Source organism: Ochlerotatus camptorhynchus, unplaced genomic scaffold, assembly GCF_037179485.1.
Source record: "Ochlerotatus camptorhynchus isolate MF236.1 unplaced genomic scaffold, CSIRO-AGI_Acam_v1.1 ptg000141l, whole genome shotgun sequence".
In the NCBI taxonomy this organism is placed as follows: domain Eukaryota; kingdom Metazoa; phylum Arthropoda; class Insecta; order Diptera; family Culicidae; genus Ochlerotatus; species Ochlerotatus camptorhynchus.
In genome coordinates, this window is record NW_027040631.1 from 2372069 (window position 1) to 2399770 (window position 27702).

The following is a 27702-nucleotide window of genomic DNA, read 5'->3' on the forward strand; positions in this document are numbered from 1 at the left end:
CACCGTATAGAGTGAGATACATAAATTTCGTCCCCCATGTGCGCACTTGCGACGACCGGCCTACCTGTCCTGTCTGCCTTCGGCGATTTTGTAAGTCTTAATCGAATGCAGTCTGCGGCGCTGTAAAGTGAAAGGTTTTTTTTTGTCGTTTCGAGAGCTAATCACCGGATCCAAACGATGGCTGATAAAGGGTTGGGCGTTCTAGAGATTTTCAAGATATGATTTAAGCAAATGTTGAATGTAGTTTTATGAGCCTAGAACACACGATGCGATCATGTCAGGTCGCATTCAACTTTACAGTAATTACAAGCTTGGTTTTTTTTTTCTAGGGCAGACAAATTTCACCATATTTGACAATGTTGTCTTGTGACTTATCTGCAATCAAAACGTTAAGATTTTCGATTTGAGAATCCGAGATAATCTGTGTGGATCGATGTTTATGTCACGACCCCAAATTCATTCTTATTCATTCTAAAAAATATATACAGAGGTCTAGAATCAGTATCATTGATTTATCACTTCTATGGATGCTAGGATCTTCCAGACGACGGTCCCATGTTTACGTTACGAATCTTTCTTACCTCCGGACCGTGTTTTTTCACAGTTTCATGGAAGAACCACGCACGGTAGGACCCATTTTGTACTGCGTTGTAATCTGTATAGATTGAAATAAAACACGACCGACTGTTCTTCCATCCAGCCGCGGTGGTGATTGGGAATCGATTGGTAGGTATATTTAGCAGATGGTAAACACCATGGCCCAACAAAATCACTTTCAATCGAAAATCGTCAAGCGTCGACGAAACTGTCAACCATCACTTTCAAATGAAAGTAATTCTGTCTTCTCTTCGAGTAGACCCCCTTCAACAGAACCACTTTCGATCAGTTTTCATGCTGTTTGTTTTGGCTTGACTCGTGTTCATTTCATCTTTCATTGTCAAATGAGCTTACTTTCGCATTGATGCATCCGCATTGACTTTTGTTGATTGCTCACTCGGTTCATTAAGCGGATGCGCATAGATTTGTGCACGTGGATGTCAAATATATCACTGTTGGGTGGTTTGTTTACCCACCAATATGGGTATCATTGGAATCGGGATGACGTCTAGAGGCCGGAAATTAATGATCGATGCCATTTTGAAATCCAAGGTGGTGGCTTCCGATTTCGGAAAAATAGGAAATACTGATGCCGACCCATCAATATGGGTAGTTTTGGAATCAAGTTGACGTTTAAAGATCGAAAACGACGACAAACGACGACAAACGACGCCATTTTAAATCCAAGATGGGGCTTCCAGTTAAAAAAAAGTTGGAAATACTGTCAAATACCCAGGAATTTTTTTAATCGGGATGACGTTAAGAGGCTGAAAATCGCCTCAGCCATTTTGAAATACAAGAAATTTCAGGAGAAGTGTCAAATACCCGAAAAATGGCGTTGAATATCGATTTTCGGCATCTACGCATCGTCCCCGTTCCGACAATACCAATATCTTAGGGTATTTTACACTTTTTTCTGAAAACCGATGGCAGCCATCCTGTATTCCAAAATGGCGTCAGATATCGACGGCATCTACGTGTCCCCTTTCCGAAAATACCCATAACACTTTTCTGGAACCCTATGGCCTACATCTTGGTTTCCAAAATAGCGTCAAATATCGATTTTCGGCATCTACGCGTCGTTCCTGTTCCGGAAAAAAAAACATATTTTAGGGTATTTGAGACTTTTCCTGATGGCCGCCCAATAACATAGTTAATTTAATTTTCGTTTAATATAAAATAACAATTCATTACTACATATAATCCGGATGCCATCCCTTTCGGCAACCGATATTGTGCGGATACTATCCAGTAACTATAGCCAATTCAGAGAAAAATTAACATTTGGTGCCATATTTGACAACCGAAATTGACAACCGCCACTGACAGCTGCTTGGGAATTTCGAGCACTGAACAAAAATCTTTTCTTGAAGACCTTGTTTGCATGACAACCCGCATAAACGCTAAGAGGAAGAGGTGACAATTGGCTTCTTCCTCTTTTATGTCTATCTCTATCTTTATCTATCACTATCTTTATCTATCTCTATCTTACGCACATGAAATCGGTCAATCAGGAGCTGGTTCACGTTTGACAGAAAAGTGGTTCATTTTCGCCCCCGTATTGTCACCTCTTCTCTTATATCCCGTTCACATTACAGCGTATATCACGTGATATACGCTGTCTTGCAATGGGCACTCATACATCTAGTTTTCATTGGAAATCCTATGTATGATGTATTGCAAGACAGCCTATATTACGTGATATAGGCTATAATGTGAACGGGGTATTAGCATAAACGCAAACCATCACTTGACCTTACCGAAAATGGTTAAAATTTGATTTTAATCCCTGCTAAACTTTAACTGAAATGGTTATGGAACTTTACATGAACGTTTGTGTGATAAAGTTTTAACCTTATGTATAATGGTTATTTTGGAAATGAACCTTACAAATAATGGGTTGTTAAGAACCATTAGCATTCCAAATTCTTGTTTTCTCCATACATTTTCGGAAAAAGAACTATTTTAGAACCTTTTTACTCTTGGTTTGAGAACTTTAATGGTAATGGTTATGGTAGTCAGTAAGGTCCATGGATGGTTTTGTATTATCGGTCCACTTTAAGGGGAATATATCGTGAATTGATAATCATTCATTTACAGGCAACCAATTCGCGATATATTCCACATAAAGTTGATCGATGTTACAAAACCATTCATGGACCTTACAAACTACCATAACCATTACCATTAAAGTTCTCAAACCATAAGTAAAAAGGTTCTAATCTAGGGGAAGTACAACTTGATATGAAGTAATATTTGGTGTAAAAATTGCTCATATTGGTAGCTTTTATAGTTTTTAGTATAAATATTAATGATATTAACTGTTAAGTGAAAAGCTACAAAGTAAAAAAAAAATAACAGTGTAGCTTTAACGCATACACTCAATGACGTTTCACCGTTGTTGTTTATGTTCCTGCAGCTTTCTGTTTCATCATTTTTGCCTAGATTTTTGTTTTCGATAGCTCTGATCGTTTTCGGCTTCGGCTTTTTTGATGTTAAAAACGGTACTGGACTAGGCAAGTTCCCCCAGCAGCAAATCTCTCCAAATTGCAGGCTCATGGCGAATGTATTACGACCACGGAACCATCACTATGGGACTCCGTTTACAGGGGCACCGTAGTCAGTCGATTCCCGTTCCATCGGAGGACAGAACATTGGATTGTGGAAATTAATGACTATTTCCTGGGAACGGAAGTGCGCCAGATTATGTGCACTGAGATCAGCTACCAAAGAATGCCAAATTTATGAGAACAAGGAGCGGATTTTGGTGGCCCTGGCCAGCAAGATCACCAAGGAATGACTTGCCTCTCGTGTGAAATCCATTTTTGATTAAACGAATGTCAAATGTACACTTTAAACCAAAAATAGTCAAACACAAAAAAAACAACTGTCAGACTAAGTGTAAGATTCGCAAATATCACACATATTAAAATATTTAATATTTCCACCATCGGTATTGATACTGATACAAGAACCATTCACTTGGCAGCATTTGGTGTCCTGAATCAGTTGGTTCATACGATGGGCAAAGGTTGGGTAGTCCTGCGAGAAAAGAAGACGTGAAATTGTATTAGTTGAGATTGTCTTGAAGCTTCAAAATGCACCTTACCGTAACCAAGCAGACTTCCTCAACCTGTTGCGAAACGGCCGGAAAGCCAATTCCGGTGAACGTCTCGTGTAGCCGCTTCATGTCCACCTTTCCCATGCTGTACAGCACCGCCAGGAACAGGTCGTAGTGCAAAATGCCCTCCGGAGCCACCAGCGCCTTGATAATGGCAGCTTCAAACGACTGCAGTAGATTCTCGCGGAAAAAATCCCTCAGATAGAGCTTCCATCGGTCGTTCAACGCTTGCAGCGTCTGTAGCGTGGCACGTGTTACGTGAGGATCGTTCGAACATACGATCGCCTGACCGTATGCGTTCATGATGGCCGCAAACTGCTCCGGATGTTCCAGACCCGACTGCGGCTGCTGGATTAAACCCGTAGAACTCGGAGCAAACTGCTTCAGTACACTCGACTTGTAGAAATACTGCCACCGATGGAGCAGTATTCCATTGAACAGCTGATACAACGATAAGCTAACATCCGCGTGGCCACTTAATTCACCTTTTCCGCTGTACTCGGAAGAGAACACCATCGGGAGTACGTGCTCGATCGAAAAGTTCAGAATATCCGGCAGAAGGGAAACATTACCCGGCTGTTCTACGATCAGAAAGAACATTTTGAGCAAAATATCCAGCGAACGGAAACGCTGCGAAGTGATCTGTTCCGTTTTGGTCTTGCCCAGGAAAAGCAGAATGATATTCTTCAGGAACACTTGCCCCAACTGAACCTGCAGGGTCCGGAGAATTCCCATGCAAAATTCGAAGATTTTCTCGATCAGCGCGCAGTTCTTACTGCTGGCTGCACTATAGATGGCTAGGGTTTTCTCTATCACAGGCCTGTAGGCGGCCGCTAGCATCTGTTTGACGGAACTGCTCTGCTCCTGGTAGTATTCCAGCAGATCTGGCAACGTGCTAAGTATAATTGTGGCCACCGACACGATCTTCTCCTCCTGTAGAAGTGCAGCACGACCTTCGAAGTTTTGCTCCCCAGCACTACAGCCCGCCCACGGTAGTACGAAGCAATTACAGATGGACAGTCTCACCGTCAAAGCCACCGGGCGCTCCAGGTGCCGCAGGTCACTGTTATCAACTGTACGAGATACTTTGGTCGCAAATTGGCACTGACACTGACCAATAGCTGACCCGCTGCAGTGGTCAACGTCTTCAGCTGGTCCCTCTTGATCTTCTGCGGAGGCGACAGGAACCTCGGAATGCATCCGACGAAATGCATCATTTCTGCATCCCCAAATGGAATGTGCGTCACGACCAGGAGGCTTCGTAACGTAATCAAGGTCTGCCCGATCACGTCCACCAGCTCCCCGGCCAAGGGTTGCATGTGTACAAAGAAATACTCCAACGGATCACCCGAAGCGCTAGTCACCATCTCGACCAGCTTGACCAGACTGATTCCGTTCTTACAACTAGTTCGTGTGATGCATAGCTCAGCGTACTTCTCCAGGATTTCGAACACCGAAGGGAAGGTACATCGAAACACAGTAGGAAAGGTATTTCTGCCGATCGCTTGTGATGTCAGCCTTTGTGTTTGTGTTCATCCGGGAATTGGCACTTCCCGATCGGGCAATCAACTTTGCAACCTTGTCCCGTTGCATTGCTCTGAAGTTCAGGTTAGGAAAAAAGTTAGGTTAAAACAAAACGTCAGCTATTGTTGGTAAGCAAACTGACAGCAATGTTGACAGCATTCCCCATGCACTCAAAAATATAACTACCCACAAATCTAAAAAACCTACTACCATAGAGGTAACTCTAAGACCACTGGGTCCCGAAGAAAATCATTATTATTTTTGGCTCACTCAGTACCAGAACAACGGTCCCAAGCAGTCCCAAGCTATTTCACTCACCCCTGCATGTTCTGCATGAATCCACACACCCCTGATGTTATCTGTCAAACTTTCATAGCGAATCAAAACAAACATAGTGTAGTAATAGAATTTCAACTAGAATAGGGTACGTTAATCGTTTGCTTGGGACCAATAGGCTACTAATGTGGTGAGCCAATTTAAAATCGTTAGTTTCGTATTGATTGTTGCTACTACTGCGTGCACTTCCATTCTATTACCGAGAACCATGATTTTTCGATAAATTCCTTCCACGCTATTGGTCCTGACCTTTGGGTCCATGGTTCAAACGGTTTCAAATCGGGTCCTGATTAGCCTCCAAAAGTTTAAACTCATTTGATGAGAAACTGACTTGGCACAAACCATTTGAAGTTTATATGGAAAGTACTTTTTGGTCATTGTCTTCTAGCCTTTTTACATATTGTACTAAAATCTATTGCTATTCTTTTGGGATTTTTGTCAGCTATAACTTTGCAGAAAAACGTTTTTCAGCCAAACGTCAAATTAAATAGTTATTAATTGTTTAAGAGATTGATAATCTTATGGTAAGCTTAAGCAACTGTAATGTGGGCAACACTGTATTCTGCAGTGTGACATAGTAGCCATGATTTCTGTCCTCTATTCTACGCGCCATAAACACCAATGTTGCCTGCTGAAAAGTTGATTGAGCATAATCATAAGACATCAGTAACTTGAAACATTAATAATTTTTGTTCCTTACATTTGATCGAAAAGTGGTCTTCAACTTAGTTGTAGCTGAGAAAATTTTCAACAAGCTCAGCTATCATTTTCTAAAGTAGAGTGAACTGGTGAATTTTGAGATGGATATGAACCGAAATTATGGTTTCTCTATACTGCCCATAAAAGCATAACTGTCCCATATTAATAGGAAATCAAGCAAAAATGGGACAATTATGCGAGTATCGGAAGTATAGTAATTCCCATACAAACTTCAAATGGTTTGTGCCAAGTCAGTTTCTCACTAAATGAGTTCAAATTTTGGGAGGCTAATCAGGGCCCAATTTGGAACCGTTTGAGCACTGTGGAGCAGAAATTTCAAATTTTGCATCAGTCTAATGTTGAGTTTCGAATCTCGGAAAGGGTGTATGCATGATCTAGTTTGAAAAACATTGTTAATTGCTTTCGTGGACATCACATCATTTGAATAGCTTTTTGTTAAGTCGGTCGTAGATTGTTGTGATGTAAGGGGCATGGTGGCTATAGAGCAATCGTTTTTGATTATTGAAGATCATGGGTTAGAACCCAAGCCTCGTTACACTACGGAGTTGATCTATCCCAGGCCTCTATTGTAGAAAATCGTGAATAGACCTCGGTGGAACGATTCGGAAAAGTAATACATATGTTTTTACAAAAGTGACGTACGCTTTATCCGGTTCGGAAGACATTGTTAACTGCTTTCGGGGATGTCATTTCATTTTTATAGCTTCCTGTAACCGATATTGAACGATCGTCGGTCGTAGCATGCTATGATGTAAGGGGCACGGTGGCCTTAGAGCGACCGTATTTGCTTACTGAGCAGAAGATTGTGGTTTAGAACCCAAGCCCCTTTACATTACTTAGTTGTGGGCGTCATTTGTTTGCCAGGCTTTAAAAGATCGCATCACTTTCCAATGTGAATCCAGATCTAATTGACCCTTCCCTCTTTCCCGTAACAACCGTGGAGATGCAGAGGTATATTCGCTCTCTAGTAACAACGGGTGTCGAAATAACAGTCCTTTCCCTCTCCGATGACCGTAGGGATGTGGCCGGTGCCGTTATTGACCTAAAAAAAAAAAAATCTAAGTGTGTGTGTCTAGGGGCACGAACGGAAGCTTGACGTAGGACCGCTAGTGCACAGAACAAATGTGAAGAGCATTTAGTTCTTTTAATTAATCACTTTGACAAGCTTCTGCATTCATTTTCCATCAGATGTCACTGCTGTTATTTGCGGTGACATCAATCGGAAACTGCACATAATTTGTTTTCCGTTAATTGTTCACAGAGGACAGCAAAACATGTCTGGTACCTCTATATATGCATTTAGATTAACATTCGAAGTCCCTCCCTTTTTTCACATTCTGCACACAAAATTGCTCATCCCTCAAAGAATTTCCCGCCTATTTTTATGTATGTGGCGGGCGAGGTGGCGGGGCAGAAAGTAACTTTTGTGCAGAATATGAAAAATAGGAGGGACTTCAAATGTTAAACTAAATGCATATATAGCTGATACCTCGAGTGTACCCCATTAGGCATAAATACGTTAGGCATAAAGTCATTTCGCATAATGGACGTTAGGCTTAATATACGTTAGGCATTATGGACGTTAGGCATAAAATACCTTGCTGCTGTGCAACTCTATAAGCCTGTTTCGAGCATGGTAAACAATGCTTAAATTAGGCTATGTGTTGAATAAAAAATGATACAAGTTAAACAAAAATAGTTTATTTAATAAGCACAGTTTGGAATCCATTATTTATCATATCATAAGTGACGTAACTACATATTTACTTAGATCCAAGGTAAGTAGCGATATCGGCTAAGTAATCTGGCAATGAAAACTCAGCATAGTTTTGAACTATATCTTGAAATCAATCGCATCTAGAAATAAAAAAAAATCACACATTGGTATTCTTACACACATATTGCAATTGTCAAAGAAGAAAAGGTTTTCCTCAAAGAACAGCTCATGAAATGAAGAATGGTGAATTCTGTGGTTTTCATTCAATAACAAAAAAACATACCTGCTCCTTCCAGGATTTCCTGCCATACTTTTCGATACAACGATTCTGTTTTTGTTGTCATCAGAATGAAAACTAGCGGAACTGTCTGCTGATGTGAGGGAGCGCTACTTCCATGAATAGTGACGAGTTGCCGAAACAAACAAGGAACTGTGGCAAACGTACCATCTGTAACCCAATACTTTGCCTGTCCAAGACGTCGCAAGTTTTCATGAGTTCCAAAAAATGAGGCTCTTTCATTATTGTCACCGAAGTCAGCAATCAATAGACGGTCTCCATTATCATCCTTCTGGAATTCATCGGGTAGATAATGCCCAACGTCCATTATGCCTAACGTCCGTATGCCTAACGTCGAATATCCGATACCTCTATGTTTTGTAGTGTCAGGTACTCTATTTTGTAATCTGTGAAAGGAAAATCACAAATCGAGTGTCATGATTTAGATGCATTTAGACATGGCTTGTTGACAGATTGAGCTCGTGAGAAAGAATTTTCTCTCTCAAATTTGAATGTTTTTAGCTCTCTGGAGACTGGTAGTAAAGCAGGTAAAGCTGTATGGGGAAAATCTTTTTTTCATTAATTTCCGGGAAAAACTGAACGACAAAGTCCCTGACTAATCTCTTTAGGTTGTCGTTCACTTTTTTTGACCTGAATATGCACCGAAAGCGAATTATTCCCAATTCTCACAAATCATATGCGGGGATTTTTATCTGTTTCTACCAGCGGAACAGCGCCATCTCTGTGGAAAATGGCCGGACGATATGATTAATTAATTAATGACACTAAAAAACATGTCTGGTACCTCTATATATATATATTTAGATTAACATCCGAAGTCCCTCCTTTTTTAAGTATTCTGCACAAAAGATATTTTTTGCCCCGCCCCATGCAAAAAAATCGGCGGAAAATTATGTGAGGGGTGAGCTTTTTTGTGTGTTGAATGTTTAAAAGAGGAGGGACTTCGAATATTAATCTAAATGCAGATATAGAGGTACCAGACATGTTTTGCACTGCACTGTCTTCTGTGAACAATTAGAAAACAGATTGTGCAGACAGAATGCAGAAGCTTGACAAAGTTTTGAATTGATCGATCATGATTATCTTAACTCTTTCCGTTTTTTCTTAAATTGTAGGCGTTCCAAATTCGTGGTATTTTTTACAAAGAGAAAATTGATGAAGAGAATCGATCAAAATCATTTAAACCCCTGCTTTCAAGTTTGGTTACAAGAGCATTTTATGTGGTTGTTGGGGGCGTGTGGTTCTGAATATCGACAAACAGGTAGATAAATTTCATTCCTACTCTTTACTGTAATAAGCTTGGTGGCCCTGAAATGGGCCGTTTGTTACCAAAGTTTGTGATAATTTAACCTCCGAAACGGTACAGAGTGCGTCTCTGTTGCTTCAAAGCGTAGATGACACATCCATGGCCGCTTACGCTTGGCGTGTTCAGTGTAGGTGGCAGCATCATGGATCTCATTTTACAGGAACACCTTCAGCACACCTCGTAGATCGGACATACGTTTGACACCGCCACCGCGGGCCAGACGACTGCTGTCCCTATCTTCTGCCTGCTTACCACGGCGTCCGAAGCGAAAATGAAGTGAGGCTAGGCACTGTTCTTTTCACTGTTTTATATCTTTTCACGTTAAAGCAGAATGATGTGCAACCAAGTGGTACTCGATTATGACGACTGGGTTTGGGAAGAACGTTTATTTCATTAAAACAGTGATAAAATTATCACTTTTATTTGTACATTGGACAATGCTTGACAGTTTTTCAATAGTTTCGTGCTGAAAATCATCTGTTGCGTAGAAATATTTCTGATCGATTGGTGATAAAATTATTGAAATTGGTCCAGGGGAGCTGAGTTATTAATGTTCAAAATCTTTCATAATTTTGTTTCAGGTTCCATTTTCGGTTTTCACAAAGTGTACCCCAGTATAGAAATTTTTACACACTGAGAATGGATTGCTAATACCAAGTCCCATTCATATGGCAAATTTCGCTAAATCTGGTCAATCACGGAGTAGTTTCTACTGAAATGTATGGTCGTCAATGCTCAGGCTCTCACAGCTAAGTCCAAAATTTCAAAAACTTGTTCAATTTTAAAATGTGTGTGAAATATGCATATTCCATAACCAAAAAAAACATTTCAAGCCTTTAAATATTTAAAATTCATATGTGTGTCATGGATCTTCAATGTTCAATGGATTCCCTGAGTAATAATGAGATTCCCTGAGACTTCCAGGTATTTCCAGGAAAAATAAAATTCCATGAGGATTCCCCCTTCATTGAATCGAAATATGCCTCTGTACCGAAAACGTCAATCTCATATAGGTACCAGAAGTTCATGTTGGATTCAAACTGAATATAAGGGGTTTGACAGCTGTAGAATACCCCTGGTTTTTACGGGTTCAATTAAGCTGCAGTAAATGCTATTCTAATGTTTAAACCGCAGCTTCCTGTTCGAACACTTGTTCCAATATTTCAAGCGTATAGTGACGAAAGCAGATGAAAAGTTTTAAAAGCCTTGAAATGCCCTGTTTGAAAATTTCCCAAGCCTACGTGGTTCAGTGCAGTAAACCCTTTCTATGCGATATCCAATTAAGACATGGCTCATTGACCCTGCTGAACTAAACTGAAAACAATTAAATTCTTCACGCCATATTTCTTATTTAGTGTGACATTTACCACCTCGTTGCTGCCTTTGTTTGCCTCTCGTGCAACAAGATAATTACACCCTATTTAACACACAAACAACTGCCACATCGTCTACGACATTCCGTCCTACGTTAGGATTTATGATCGAACCCAATTTTTTGTCCATCCATTTTTATCCACGGGTTTTTTTAGTAGAGATGTTTCAAGTCAAACAAAAAACGTCAATCTTTCGCTGCCGTTTTGCCCTGTCTCGTCGTGTACGTGTGATCACATTAGGCTTGGGGATGACATTTTTGTGAATGTCATGGAACCGTGCAGCTCTTTGCACACCGACCGAACAGAGATTATCATTGTTTTGGAGCTTTTTTTTTTGGTACCGAACGCAAAGTCACCATGAATCATTGTAATCGCTCGCACACCCCACACTCCCTTTCCTTTTATACCCCGTTCACACTGCATCTAGTTTTCACTGGAAATTATATGTATGACGTTTGATGTCAAGACACCCTATATCACAACTGCAGTGTGAACGGGGTGTTTAGCAGATTGGAGAACCTCAACGTCTCGAAAATTCATGCCCCACGCACACTCCCATTATGTGCGCAAATTGTATTGCCATGTAATTGGGGCTTGTTAATTCGAAGGTCCCTATCGAAATAAAACGAGCATTATGGTAAGAACGCTATTAAACGACAAACTAATTGATCGATCAGAGTTTAATTTGTAACGCCTGTAAAATAATAAAGCGTGGTTGACCTACCCAGCTTGCTGAGCTCGCCGAGTCATAATGTAACTGAGTGACCGCCGCCGTTGCTAGGGCAACGACGACGACGTTGAGGGAGGGGATCTTAATAGTCCGTTTAAACAATATTCACGACGCGGCTATTCAATATATAAACTATCCCTTTTGAAAACGTTAAATGCTGGCCTGTTGGGTTCCCTCCGCCGCTGATCGGCGAGGGAGGTGATAATGACACGGACTTTTTTAAGGCAGATTGTCATAATTGGAGTTGCATGAGAAATGCTTCAATAAAAAAGAATAATTTATGTTGCTCTTCAAAGTCCAGCAGTGCCCTATAGAAAGCACTCGGCAGTCGGAAAATAATATTTACGATATCGATTCTCTTGCTGTAGGCGCATCGACCGGCATCAGACAGGTAGGCAGTCATGGTGCAAGGTTGAAAACTGTGTCAATGGTAGGTATTTTGCCTGAGCTCCACCAGAACCATCGAAATCCGGTTCGCCTGCTGGGATAATGTTTCTTCGGTGCACAAATGATTCGTTTCCCATCATCGCCAGTCGCCGACCTTGGCAAGGCTTGCTGTGACTTGAACTGAACAGACCCAGCAAGAACCGAGAAGTGCTCTCAAAAACAAAAGCCAACGAGATCGTGCGAAATTCGCAATGATTCCGCCGTTCGCTACCGTAATTGAGTCCTGAAACTTCTTGAAAAACACAAACTCCCTAATTGCGATTAGTAATAATGACGACGAAACTCTAGTTAAAGCCCTACAGAACCTATCGAATAGACGTAGAGCATGAATTTGCAAAATATTCGTGAGTACACTTCTACGGATCCGTCGATTGTCGAACTACAAGGCCAACTTGTTAACTCTTATAAAATCAATCCACTTCACACACAATCAAAGCAAACCAAACGAAAAGCGACGATCGATAAATGCAATGCCATCTTAGTGAGGAGAGCAGCATGTACCTTTATGACGTATGCACCAGTTGAAAGAACAAACCGGTATTAGCGAGTGACTTGATTACATACCGTGTGTACCTAACCTACAACTCTTTCTCGCGATTGCAATTACCGCGAAAAAATATATTCTTCCGGCTCTTGAAAAATCGATGAAAACAAATTAACATCAGGAACCAAACAAAAAAATCGTCCGACCCAAGCGCGTATTATACCGGGCGTCACGGTCATTCCGACAAGCTGTGAACTTCATAAGCTTCGGCTGGGCTTGGTTGGCATTTTTGTTTATGTAGCAACGAAATCTGATTGTGTTTTGCGGTAGCATTTAAGATCATTTTACGATCAGGGAGGCCAGAACTGCTTTCTCGCTTTGTGCTTTTTGTACAGTGATCGTTGACATTAACGGACGTAATGATACCCGGATGTTCTTGCGGTTGCATACCGGAACAGGGCGAACGAACCGAGAGCAATGGCCTACCTTGATGGGCGAATTAAGAATTAAGTGGTTTATTGTTTGTTGATTGGTTGTAGGCTTACATCTGGAATACATCTGCGCAGTTTTCGTAGTCCCTTCGAAAGCTTGCCGATGGGATAAAATTATTGTCAGAAGCTCTTAAAAATATCTTAAGCACATCAATTTAACTCTCTTGAAACCTTCGGAATCTTAAAGAAAAATATTTTAGCTCATAACATTCAAACATCTTATTTATGTTTGTTATTACGTTCCAGTTGGAAATTAACGTTGCCCTCATTTCCATAGACTACTAATTAGAGAATATGCTAAAGCTATTACGTATTTCCCACCAAACTGGACAAATAAGTGCTTTTTCACTTATTAAAAAGTGTGATAAAAGGGCACCTTTATGTCAAATCGTTTTGTTGTCTGCGGTCAAGGGGTAAGCCACTCAGCACATTGTGCCGAAATTAGATCCGGCACAGCTTGGGCACATCCATCGGCATACCTTCGGCACAATATCGTAGTCATTGGATTGTTGAAAATAAAATGGGAGCATTGCTGGAAAACTGTCATTGAAGTTGTTTCATAACGTTACGTACTGTTTGACTGTATATTCAGGAACATCCTCTAATTGAAAATACCAGAAGAGCTCCGACCAGCAGTTTACTACTCAGTTCACTCATTGATCTAAATACGAAATGTAGGTTCTAGAGTAGGCTCAAGAGAAAGAGGCAGTTAATCAGACCCCATTAGTACCCTTAATTCAAATAATGCTGCAATTAACACAAAACAAACTACAGAAGCCATATTCATCATTCTCTATAGTCGGTCTCCAACAATGTTCCCCACCGCTTCCAACTCTTTCCGGTCGATGATAGACCGTTGCTTTTCACATCATGAAAGGCTAGATTTCTGGTCTGCCTTTGAGGCATTATAAAACCCTAAAACACAGGACTTTTACTATCCAGTGAACACAAAACACCACAATTTCGCAAACCCGCCACTTCCCGCGTCAAACTCAATCTCATTTTTGCTTGCGATTTCAAACCAAAAACATTCAAGGTGTCAGAAATACCGGGTTGCCGGGATGGGTATTTTACAAACAATCGCAGCTTGCTCTATGACCGGCACAATCGGCACACCTGTGGCACACTGACAAAAATGATGACCCAAGATTGATGTGAGAGTGACCTCCTCCTTGTCTTCAAAGCACTTATTCCTTATGGAGCAAGAAATAAGTGCTCCGTAGACAACAAAACGATTTAACGTAAACGTGCACTTTTATCACACTTTTTGCATTTTTGGAGCAGTCCAGTTTTAGTTGCAACCAACAATATTTGCTCGGATAACGGAAGATGCATAAATGACGTAGCATTTACCAGTCATGTAGAAAACAAGGGAGAGGGAGCCCAAAGTTGGTGGTTCATCAAACGTAAACAAACCTAAGAGGAAGAGGAGAAAACTGGCTTCTTTTTGTCTGTGACGTGTTGTTCTTCTCTTGCGGAAACTACCGTGCAAAAACTATTTCATTATGGGTGACGCGGTTGACTGTCAAAATACAAGAAGATAGATTTCCTGTTGTAAAAATTCTCGCGTTTCTATACGTTCGTACGCTGGTTCGCTTTTGACAGAAAATTGCTCCACAAAAGTCCCCCTCTTGTCCCTTTGGACGTATATCCCTCAGAATCCCTCCCCAACAGGGGAGTTTAGTAAAGGAAATGATCAACGCGATTCGTGCCATCCTCAAAATTGACCTTTACTCGTTTTCTACACTATATGTGGGTGGGGTAGGTGCTGCTACTGTACCTTTCGACCAATTACAGTAATTGATGGTATGCTCCCATCCAGAGTTATAACTCTTCAGTCTGGACAACGTTTAATGGAACTATCAACTCTATACCACAGACAAATATACATAAAACTCACAATCACATTCTTCGTAAATAAGGTTTTAGTTGGGATGTTGCTCGCAATTGTCATGGTGGTGCCACTGAAGCGTTAAGCAAGCCACTACATTTCGAACTTATCAGTGATGCCAGTCTTTTTTTTTCAGATCAATCTAGTAGAGCTCTTGAGAATGATAAGGGGACCTAGGCATCCCACTGGAGACATATACAGTAATGACCCGATTTTGTCAGCCCTTTTTAGAAAATCTGTTCTAATGTTTTACGAAACTCATGCGCTTTTTCAGTGGTTTTATTGCACCAAAGCATACTTCAAACACCCAGCTGGAAGATGCATGAGAATGATTTGGAATTACGATTTTAAACACTGTACAGACTGGAGAGTTATAACATGTTATAACGGTTGTCAAATAATTGCAACACAGAAACAACCATCAAGATAGCGCTATAACATGTTATAACTCTGTAGTCTGAACAAGGCATTATGCAATCATTTAATGATTTGTTTTCCGTCGGCCTTGTTTTCCGTGCTGAGCACCAATGCTTCCGACCCCAGGGAGGCAGCTCCCACACCTGGACCCTACCTATCGACCCATCAACTCATGAACCGGGGACCAACGGCTTTACTTCCCTTCCGAAGGAAGGCGTGATCAGAGATGTTATGCCTCAGAACTTCCCGGTAGCCCCGACTGGGATTGAACTCAGGCCTGCTGGGGTGAAAGGTAATCACGCTTACCATTACACCACCGGCGCTGCTTAACAATAGAGTTAATAAATATATATATTTAGAGGAAGAATAGCGCTGGTGTTGCCTTTGTTCTAGTGCTTGTAGAGTTCAAACTATTTAATAGAGACAATTAGGACCAGTGTTTATTTGTAGAATCCACCTACCCCGAAAAGGCCGATTCACCAATGGTCTGTGTTACTGTGTGAGTGTGATCGGCTTGCTAGTTGTGAAAACGCGCGAACAAACGACTCGGGCACTTGGATCCCGATCAGCGTTGTGAACGGCAGCTGAGTAGCTGAGCTTCAAATCGAACCAACTCTACAAATTTGTCGCAGTTGGTAGGATCATGGTGAGTATAATTGAACTGGAAAATGAAACAATTTTTTTTATTCGATTTGTGAAGTGAAACGTGCAAGTAAATAAACTGCAAACGGGATAGATTAACCAGAATAGTGATTTTTATTCTTTCAAGTGCGTTCTGTTCCGTCGATTTTAGAGTTATGTGAGGTTAGACTGCAAGTGAATAAAATCAAGTGATTTTCAAAAAGCCAGTTCGATGTAAATTGAAGCGCTGTTCAAAAAGCGAGTCCGGAGAAATCCGCAGCGCTAAGATCATGGCGAGACCGGAAAAATCCGAAGCGTTGGAACTAAAAACGAGTCCGAAGAAATTCGTAGCGCTGGTGTAAAAGCGAGTCCAGAGAAATCCGAAGCGCTGAGATAGAAGCTGAAGCGTCGGAACTACAAGCGAGTCTGGAGAAGTCCATTCTAATGCGATTCCGGAGCAATCCGTAGCGCTGCACGTTGAAACGAAGCGAAAAAAAAATCAAAAGCGAAGCTGGATGAATCGACAAGTAGAATTGACGACATTTTAAACGCGTTGGAAAGAGAGAAGAGCATAACCTATTCTTTTGTAAATAAAATTGGTATTGACTTTTTCTCTGCCAAAGACTGTGCCACGTTCTTGGTGATCGTCGATTATTACAGTCGGTTTTTAAAGGTATTTGACATGAAGACCACGAACGCTGCTAAGACGATTGACGCATTGGAAGGAGTTTTTTGTGAGCAAACTTATCCGGAAACTGTACGCAGCGATAATGGCCCAGCCAAGAGTTTGCAGCATATTGCGAGAGCAGGAACATCAGACTGGTACGTACCATCCTTTATTGGCCGCAAATGAACGGGTTAGTAGAGAAACAAAACCAAGGGATTCTGCGAGCGTTGCGTATTGCGAAGGTTGCCAATTGCGATTGGCGGAAATTGGTTCAAGACTACGTATACATGTACAATACTACACCACACTGTGTAACCAAGAAAGCTCCGTTGGAATTAATGACCGGATATTCGGTTGAGGATCTCCTGCCTTCTTTGAGAACAGACCCCCACTGGCGCCGAGATGTTGAGGCACGAGAAAAAGATGCTATGAAAAAGATGCAAGGGAAGCACTACGCGGATGGACGCAGGCAGGCTTAGCCGTCTGATATAGATGTAGGTGATTCCGCGATGCTTCGGAACTACGAAACAAGGAAGCTCTAACCAAAGTTTCGACTAGAGAAATTTACTGTTTTGAACAAAAATGGAAACATTGCTATCAAAGATGTGGTTATGTATCGTCGATCGGTAACACATTTGCGGAAATTTCCGATGCCCATTGAAAAAATGCTTCAAGAGATCCAACGCCGGAACCAGATAACGAATCTCAAGAATGCGATGATCCAGATATGGAGGTACAACGAACCCATATAATGAAGCGGAAGCAAGTTGACAAGCAAAGCCATGAATGAACACTCATTGAAACGTCCAGTACGAGAAAAGAAGGTTCCATCAAGATACGTGTAGGGGTGCCTCTGCTTTTCTCTTTTTGGATTTGTTTTCCACATGACATCAGTAATAGAAATAAAATTAATTTTAAAAATATCTGCTGTATATTTTTCTCGGAGAAGAAGAAAGATGTAGAGTTCAAACTATTTAATAGAGACAATTAGGACCAGTGTTTATTTGTAGAATCCACCTACCCCAAAAAGGCCGATTCACCAATGGTCTGTGTTACTGTGTGAGTGTGATCGGCTTGCTAGTTTTGAAAACGCGCGAACAAACGACTCGGGCACTTGGATCCCGATCAGCGTTGTGAACGGCAGCAGAGTAGCTGAACTTCCGATTGAATTAACTCTACAGTGCTGAAACCATTCCGCCCCTGTTCAAATCGGCCTACTGAAAATCCATCAATGAGATGTAAATATGTAGGCTAAGTGAATTTGTCATCTCTTTCGGTCTCCCGCTGTTTAAACGGTTGAAGGAGTGTGACGTCAAACTCCATCATCAATTTACTCGGCCTCACCTGTTTACGCTCATTGATTTTCCATATGTGAATTTGGTTCCAAACATCAACAAACCAGTCATTCGAGGTAGTCGACGATTATTGTTCGTATTTGACAGTCACCTCCCCCTCAGGCGGAAACATGTTGGGTACAGAACTGTCAAACTTTGTTGCTATTTTGGGTAGTTTTCATGCATCGTGTTGTTTTGATTTGAGGAGAAAAAAGGAAAACAGGTTGATAATTTTATTTCTGAGGAACTTTGAGTGTGTTGGTTTATTTCCTTTAAATTCCGTTATAATTGCTTATCTTTTGACAGATACGCGTATTTCTCGCATCACTTTTCAAATAGACCAATGTAACATATCCACCATTTTGAGAAAATCGAAGTTGAAGTTCGACAGATTATAATTTTTACTGTTTAAAAACAATACATTTTGCAATACTATTTTTAATGTAGTCAGTGTATAATAACATTGAAAATTCAGAAGAAACGGTAAAATCACAATTTTACTTTGAATTTCATGCTACAACATAGAAAAAAAAACACATAGGACGTTTTGACAAGTCGAGTTGTACATCGGACATGTTACATTGGACGATTTTTCTCAATGACATAATCAATGAGTGTTACATTGGACGTTTTGTCTACATGATACTAGATTCCCTTTCACAGATTTCAGAGTATAGTACCTAACTTTAGATTGGCCCCGCCTTTGGAAAATGAGCACCAATCATGTTAGGCAGTCCGAATGACCGAAGTAACAATTATATACCCATCATTTCAAACTGTACATTGGACAATTTTTGATCAATGATTATCTTAAATAAATGAAAGTAAATTTGGATGGATGTTTTTGTATCACATACAATGATAGAAGAGCAATAGTTTGTATCGCTTAACTCGATTTGTTTACATTTGTTACATTGGTCTATATGAAAAGTGACGCGAGATTTCGTCTACTACTTGCAGACTTCATCAGTGCCAAGTACTCAACACCCAATGAGGTACAGAGAGAGGTGGCGCAGATCGTGAAATAGGGTTGTATTAGTAAACCAAAAAATCAACGTAAACGCAAGTAGTGACGTCACTACTTGCGTGTACTTTCGTGTATCGTACAGTGGTTGTGTGAGTGATTGCTTCACCTCGGTAATCCAGCTCATTGCTCAACACCAAGTACTTGACACTGATGAAGTTTGCAAGTAGTAGACGAGATACGCGTATCTGTCAAAAGATAAGCAATTTTAACGGAATATAAAGGAAATAAACCAACACACTTAAAGCTCTTCATAAAGGGTTTCCGTCAGGAGGTTATAGAATTTTATTTCGATTCTCGTTTTGATTGTGGAGAACTGAGAAATTTATCACTAGGCGTGCAAAGTATTCACGGGAAACTAAACATAGAGCTTAAACACTACATACATAAATTGCCTGAGCTGCATTTGCCGAACGTTTGCTTTAAGTCGTTGGAAAAGAACTACAGTGGATGGAAAGTTGGTAACGTAATAGAGCATCACAGTAGTTTTTCTGTTGCAGATATGGTTCTTACACGTATCCGTATCCGTATCCATCTTATCGGCGATGGTTTATTGGAAAGTCAACCTTTGTCAACCGGCTGGAGTCTTTGTCGAGTGTCAAAGAATTTTGTCGGGAGTGCCGAAGTGTATTCCTTGGTGTTCCAGAGGAACAAAAGCCTCCCGGTTCAACGTGTTGGACATGCCTGGACGTGGAATGTTCGGTATGCTGCGAGGCATCAATTATCTTTCGGAAAAGTATCATCATATTCGATGTGACGTCCTGTGTTACGTGCAAAAATGACCCTCCGTTGGACAGGAATTTAGAGTGATTGTGAAATGTTTTGATCTTGATGTGGGGTGACAAGATCGATATCACCAACGGCAAAAAGAAAGCGTATTCAAAACAACGACATTTCAGCCGAGTCCACCAACAGCTTTTTAATAATCGTTCCCGTGACTGGCTCTTAAAGGAATCCATCACATAGCTATTCCATGTAAGGTCTGGCGAGGGTTCTGCCAACCGGTGGAAACCAACGATTTTAAATTGGCTCACTGCTTGACTAGACTATTGGTCCCAAGCAAATCGATTAACGTACCCCATTATAGTCGAAATTCTAGTACTACACTATTTTTGTTTTGATTCGCTATGAAAATTTGGCAGATAAAATGAGGAGCTCGTGGATTTTCCTTTGTGTCGAGGGGTACATCGATTAGCTTGGGACCGAAGATAGTACCAGAGCTGAGCCAAAAAGTTGGGCTCGTTTCTTCGGGACCTTCTGGTCTTCTGGACCTCTATGATTCTACCATAGAGGTAACTCTAAGACTAGAAGCTCCCGAAATAATGTGCTCAACTTTTTGGCTCAGCTCTGGTACTATCTTCGGTCCCAAGCTAATCGATTCACCCCTCGAAACATAGGAAAAACCAATAACCCCTAATTTTATCTGTCAAACTTTCATAGCGAATCAAAACAAACATTGCGTAGTACTAGAATTTCGACTAGAATGGGATACGTTATACCAACAATCAATACGAAACTAACGATTTTAAATTGGCTCACCACTTTAGTAGCCTATTGGTCCCAAGCAAACGATTAACGTACCCTATTCTAGTTGAAATTCTATTACTACACTATGTTTGTTTTGATTCGCTATGAAAGTTTGACAGATAACATCAGGGGTGTGTGGATTCATGCAGAACATGCAGGGGTGAGTGAAATAGCTTGGGACTGCTTGGGACCGTTGTTCTGGTACTGAGTGAGCCAAAAATAATAATGATTTTCTTCGGGACCCAGTGGTCTTAGAGTTACCTCTATGGTTATACCATTGACAGACATACAAAGCAGTACCGTTGTACTCCTTTAATCGAGTACCTCAAAAGGTACAATTTGAGGTACAAGCTTAAAGAAATACAACGGTAGTACAACCGTACAACAGTGTACTTTGTATGTCTGTACAAGGTATTAATCGTTTGCTTGGGACCAATAGGCTAGTCAAGTAGTGAGCCAATTTAAAATCGTTAGTTTCGTTTTGATTGTTGATTCTACTGTGTCTCCGCTTATCTATGGAATCTATAGTATCTATGGTTCGGAGTAGTTCTGTGATCAGCGCACTTCAGAGTTGTTCTGTGAACTTTAGAGAAATTAGTCGAACGTCAAAGATGTATGAGAACTGCTCTGAATTTTGCGAACTTAAAGTTTAATCTCGTGATCTTCAAATAGCATATCTAAGGCTGAAGTGACATGTTACTCACACCACGGAGAATAGGTCAGAAATTAAAATCTCTGCACTATGCATATACACTCAGAAAAATTTATGTGAATTTAGGTGCTCTGAGGCTGACTTATACGAGCGTCAATTTTGACATAAAATTTAGTCATAATAGGCGCGAAATTCAGCTCAATCAAACGTACTTTCGAACATTTCAGTCTCGAAGTACTTAATTTTACATTACATGTTTGTTTACGTCTCACCCTTTATGTCAAAGATGGATTCCGTCACGTGTAAGATTAGGTATTTTAAATATGTTGTTTTGTTGAATCATAGATTAATTTCCAGTGGCTCTTATTGCCATGTTAAAACTTGGAAGTTATAATGTATTATACGCTGTTTACCAGATACAAGAAAAATTGTGATACATGGTTCTTGTAAAACGAAATCCGCTACAGTTCTTTAGACTAAACATGGCATCAAATCAAACCAATTTCCATAACAAATTTTAAGGTTTATGTTTATTAGTGTTCTGTTCTTCAACATTGTAACATTATTCATTGGATTGGCCATATTTCTGAAAGAAGTAAACCTATCCAGAGTAATGTAAGCGAATCTTCACTAATATTGAGGCCAGTAAGAACTATTAAATGTTTTAAAATTAATTCCAAAAACGTCAACATACACCACGACGAAACGACCCATGAGCTCCCACAGCAACGTCGACAATCGGATCGCCAAAAATTCGTCCGAAAGATCTATCCTCCGATAAGTGCCTTCTCTAATAATAACGCTCACCAGCCGAACGATCGCGGTGCCGTAAATTGAAAGGTTTTCTCACGTTCATTCTCCGTCAAACGTCGCTGCTGGCTGCACTCGCTGGTGGTTGCTATTGGAAACAACCGAAAAGCCAACTGCAATCAGCCTTTCCATTTGCGGAGCGAGGTGTGAAAATCTGTGAGAAATTTTGAAACTCCAAATCCAACGGCTACCCACTGGGTCGAGCAATTTTTCATCCTGCTGATTTACTTCGCATGGAAAGATGGAAAGACTATGACAAAACTGAAAATTAATAGCTACCATTTTCGTCTGTTAGCGTGCAGGTGCGGGAAATAAATTTTAATCCAACCGCGGAACAATGAACGCGGTCCAATTCGCTGCAGATCACAGTGGGATACAGTTGTAATTTGCACTCACTTAAGTACCCGAAAATTAAGATCGGTAATTGTGCTCTAATAACTTTGCACAAAGGAGGCGCACGGTTTGTCAGCTAAACACGTTGATGAAGGCGGCGACGCTGGGCAAAAAAACAAGTTTGCCGTAGCGCCAATCCTTTCACAGAGCTGCGATATTGCACCTAATGATCGATATCAGTGCAATCTCGTAATGAGATGGGAAAAGACCAAAAGCTGACAGGCTAATTAATTGAGTGGGACTTGATCTTGATGCTGCCAGTGTCGGAGCTCGAAGATGGTCTCGGCTTTAGCCATCGCCATCTTCAGCTACGTTATAAATATAATGTTTCTTGCCATAAGAAGCCACCGTAATGCACTTCTTTCCATGTTGGATAGCCAGTAGCTCTGACGACGACTATACGATTGCTGTGGTGCTACCATGACGACGACATGAGACATTTTTGTTGCTCATTTAATTAATTAGTTTCAAGAATATTTCTGCCTGATGTAGCCGGCGGCGGTGGCGGCTGCGTTGACTGAGTAAGTGAAATAACTCACCGACCTCTGCAGTGGTTTCGCGCGGTGCTTGATTGTGACTGTTTTTGGATTTTTTAACTATCACATGGGCTCAATTTCGCTGGATGAAGGCGAAACTCGCTGAGGGATTTGAAATCACACGTGCGTTGCGAAGCAACGGTAAGGGTGCTCCGGATTCGTTGTGGCCAACAACGTAGCAAGCTGTGGAATGTTGACAGTATCCTCTGGCGATTCGTGGAGTTTCTAACGTAACGTTATGCTATTTAGTTCACTCTGACGTCTCGTAAGATTCCTGCATTGCGTCGAATAGGGGCGCGTCTAGATCAATTTCGAAAGGGTTTCATTGCAAATATCAGCTGATCCACTTCATTTTGCATCTGTAAAAAAGTGCTAATTTACGTGAGAATATTGCCATTCCGTTTCCGTTTTCCGACCGGCGTACTCATCATCTGTTGCTTCGTCCTTGAGTAACACATATAACACCATTCTCACACACTTCCTTCCGAACTGCATCTCGAAAATTCGAGACAAAGTAAACACAGCTTTGCATGCACACGACCAACCAATCGATTGCGATCGATCTCGGTTGAGTTTATTGAAGCCGTTGCAAAATCCGGATGTTGCGATCTTTCGATACGTTCTATATGTTACGTACCTCAACCTACTTATATGCGTAGTGCATCACTCCGAGACCCGCAGACGGACGGTCGGACAGCGCATTCTCCACTTTTGACGGACACGAGTTGAAGGACGGCCAGAGAGGCTGCTCGCAGGAATCCACCGATTCTAAATGGTATGGCAAAATCTTGCCTTCAAAGACCAGCAGCCCACAGTAGTGGTCGAGTTTTTTCGCGATTGGTGTTGTTTTTCGTGTATGTGTTTATATTTGCGAGTTCTGTTATTATTGGAAGTCAGTTTATAAGCGGCAAATCGGCAAAAAGCATTGATCGCAGCAGCATGTAATCGATTGTTTGCAAAAGTCGTCATCGAGAGCCGCACTCTTGGATGGAGCGGCCGGAGTAGAGAACTGTGGAGGGCTGGCTCCTCGTCCGACGATCTGCACATCAAGTGGTGTGCACTTGAATGAGCAGAGCATGCACATTGTGTAAGTTTTTCATGACTGAGCGGACCTTGAGATTGAAATTAGAAAGACACATCTTTCATCGGTTTGGAGGGTTGATGGATGCATTGCCATGGCAGCGGTGTGGTGGGGTGAAGGTGCCAGTAGATTAGCGTGGCATCGATCGACCGCGCGCCGGTTCGACAGCATCTTCTGTCGGATTCCGGTGCGAAGAGGTGTTGATGATGCACGGGGCTCGTTCTGTGCGAACCGCCGGGTTGAATTGGCACACGTGGGGTGGGTTATTCCGAACTCGGTTATTTGAAAGGTTAGCACAATTTCAAGCAAAACGTTTGCTTGTTACAAATCCTGTTTCGTAATTATGACACTTACAGTAGTTCAATATTTTGTATTAGGGTTACACACATATCGGTGACCCTGATTTGAGAGATGTAATGGATTAATGCACTCAACATTGATGTAGCGATCACACATTCAATTTAGATTGAAATTCGGTCCAATGAAATCTGAAATGTTGCACAGAATGTTCTCCAGGAAGACAACGGACGAACAATCACCGCATACTACTGAATATTTGGGGACTGTGGATTTCCACCTGGTTCAAATGGGAATCCCCCAACGCTGTAGCTTGCAGCTAAATTGTTACTTACCTCTTCGAGCTCCTGGGAATGAAAGGCCACGAGTTCTGGGTTTTCAAATATACGAAGCATAGCCTACTTTGATCAAATCGACATAGAGTGTACGTCGACTTTAGCTCCGTATACATTTCTACCGAAACATTAATACAGCTCATTTCACACTTTTCTAAGCTCATGACTGTATACTAGACAGATGCAAAATTTGAAATTGTCGCTCCACAGTGCTCAAACGGTTCCAAATTGGGCCCTGATTAACCACCCAAAATTTGAACTCATTTAGTGAGAAACTGACTTGACACAAACCATGTGAAGTTTATATGAGAATTACTATGGAGAAACCATAATTTCGATTCATATCTATCTCAAAATTCACCAGTTCACTCTACTTTAAAAAATGATATCTGAGCTTGTTGAAAATTTACTCAGCTATAACTTTGTTCAATACCAATTTTCGATCAAATTTAAGGAACAAAAGTTATTAATGATTCAAGTCACTGATGTCTTATGATTATGCTCAATCATCTGCTCAGCAGGCAACATTGGTGTTTATGGCGCGTAGATAGAGGAAAAAAATCATGGCTACTATGTAACACTGCAGAATACAGTGCTGCCCACAATACAGTTGCTTAATCTCGCCATAAGATTATCAATCTCTTAAACAATTAATAACTATTTAATTTGACGTTTGGCTGAAAAACGATTTTCTACAAAGTTGTAGCTGATAAAAATTCCCATAGGAATAGCAATAGAATTTGTTAACAGTACAATATGTAAAAAGGCTAAATGACAATGAACAGAAAGTTTTGTTTTCCCATAGTAATTTCCATATAAACTTCAAATGGTTTGTGCCAAGTCAGTTTCTTATCAAATGAGTTTAAACTTTCGGTGGCTAATCAGGACCCGATGTGAAACCGTTTAAACACTGTGGAGCGAAAATTTCAAAGTTTGCATCAGTCTAATGTCCAGGTGCAAATATTTCTTCATGAACTCAACGAACTTCAAGTTCCCTTCGTTCATGAGGTCCATGTTAAAATTACCCAGCGCAATCATGTGCATTGGCTCCAAGCAATCTTTCGTCAGATTCCGCGCACAAAAGTATTGCTTCTGCTTGTACGATAGTAAATAGAACAGACAATCAAAATATAAAAATGAGGTAAGGAAAATAATTAAAATATGGTTCAGATTAATACCTGGCTCAATAAAGATACACATTACCGTTTATTATATAAGACCACGTAGTCCTACGTCACCATTGCATACAACCCCATAGGGCTGTCTCTTGTAGATTTTTTCTTTAGTCCAATGCACTATGACTAGGAAGTCATCTCGTTTTTTTAGTAAGCCAGCACTGCCACACAGCCAGAAGAAGATGAGTTATAACGCTTATTTCTAGCAACACTGCCAATGCAATCAAGATAGGCGCTGCTCGATTGGCCCTGGCAGTTCGTTTAGCTCAAATTCAGCCAGTCCGCTCCTCTCTTAAACTAGACCCTCTCTACACTACACCATTTGCAAGTAATCAATCTAGTTTTCAGTGGATAATTACTTTTTATTCGTTCTGTCACTTAATCAGCAAACACCCAACTAAAAAGCACCCCCAACGTGCGAAAGATGACTGCCAGGTGGCTTAAAATCATCATGGCAGAACAGACAAACAGTAAATTACCACCCATCGAGGTATCATGATTTAGCACACATAAATAGTGTCCATTTTAGAGTAAATCATCGTTAATCTGTCGAATGACGATGTGAAACTACCACTTTGGAAACTCATTGCATCTATCCGTAGTCGATGTTCTCTTCGTCGATTTTCCCACCTAGACCACCTCGCGCCGTCTCCCTTTCTGACAGTTCAATCCATTCTCAACCCCATCCAGATTGTATGATCGGTTTTTTTTTCTTTATTGGAAGTGGAAGGGTTTAACTCCATCGGCTCCGAGAGATTGCTTTTTTCAAACCTGCTACCGACGGCTGCAATTACCTATCGACCGGTAATCTAACAATTATCCAGTCAGCCGAGAAATTAAGTATTAAACGTACATAAGCTGCATACCAGGTTGCGAAAAATGAAACTCAGATGCCATTAATATCAGAAGTAAAGCATAATTCGACCCCCTCGAGTGTGGAGCACGCGTTAATTACATTAAATATTATTCGCAACCACCGTAGTCATCATCGTAGTTGGCGGCGACGTATTAGCGCAAATTTTAGGTCAACGCACAGCACGTTATTCGAGATTGCAAAAAAAATATAAAACACAGTACTTTCTAAAACATTCTTGCCTGACGTCCTTGCAAGCGACTGTTGCCGGGCAAAAACGATGCGAATACTGCCACCGACCTACGTTGAGAGTCACATTGACAGCTCTGCAGGATTAGAGACTATTTTTCTTTTTCTTTTTTTTTTTTGCTGCTCTAATGAAGGTTCACACAACGAGTGGTGGTTATTCGATAATCGGGTTCGCACAGCTAATGATTCAACCCCCGAACCGCTGCACCGGAGATCCGATCAGACGAGACGCGCGCGCGCGCACTGGGGCCAAACTCCTTGACCTTCGTCAACTATGCCTGCTATTTGTTTGCCGTGCCTTGCCAGGTCGATGGATATAGGTAAATGTTTACGATTTGAGGGTCCCCTCCATGATCAAGGGCACCGCGACACAGATAGTAATGGTACACCGGGAAGGAAATTTGCCGCCGTGGCTGATCAATGGGTTCGATTTGGGGACCAGCAGGTGTTGTTGAAGTTCTTGGAACTGGCCATTATTCGTCATTTGCGTGTATAAGTGGCGGTCTGCATAGTTCGATCGAATCGCTGACATTATAGAGGTTAACCGCTGCAGGTGACAGTGATTTTTTTTTTGTGGGTTCGTCGCTTTGATGGCAATTGATGCGTTGAAGTCGTTTGAATAGCGCTTTTAATGGAAGGCTTTTACACAAGTGTCAATCATTACTGAAGTAACCCATATGTTGTTTACATTGAAAT

At 41.1% G+C, this 27702-nt stretch overlaps 1 pseudogene; it reads right to left on the reverse strand.

The window, feature by feature from the left end:
• Positions 1 to 3186: 3186 nt before the first annotated feature.
• LOC135700680 (exportin-6-A-like) lies at positions 3187 to 5311 on the reverse strand (annotated as a pseudogene).
• Positions 5312 to 27702: the final 22391 nt, after the last annotated feature.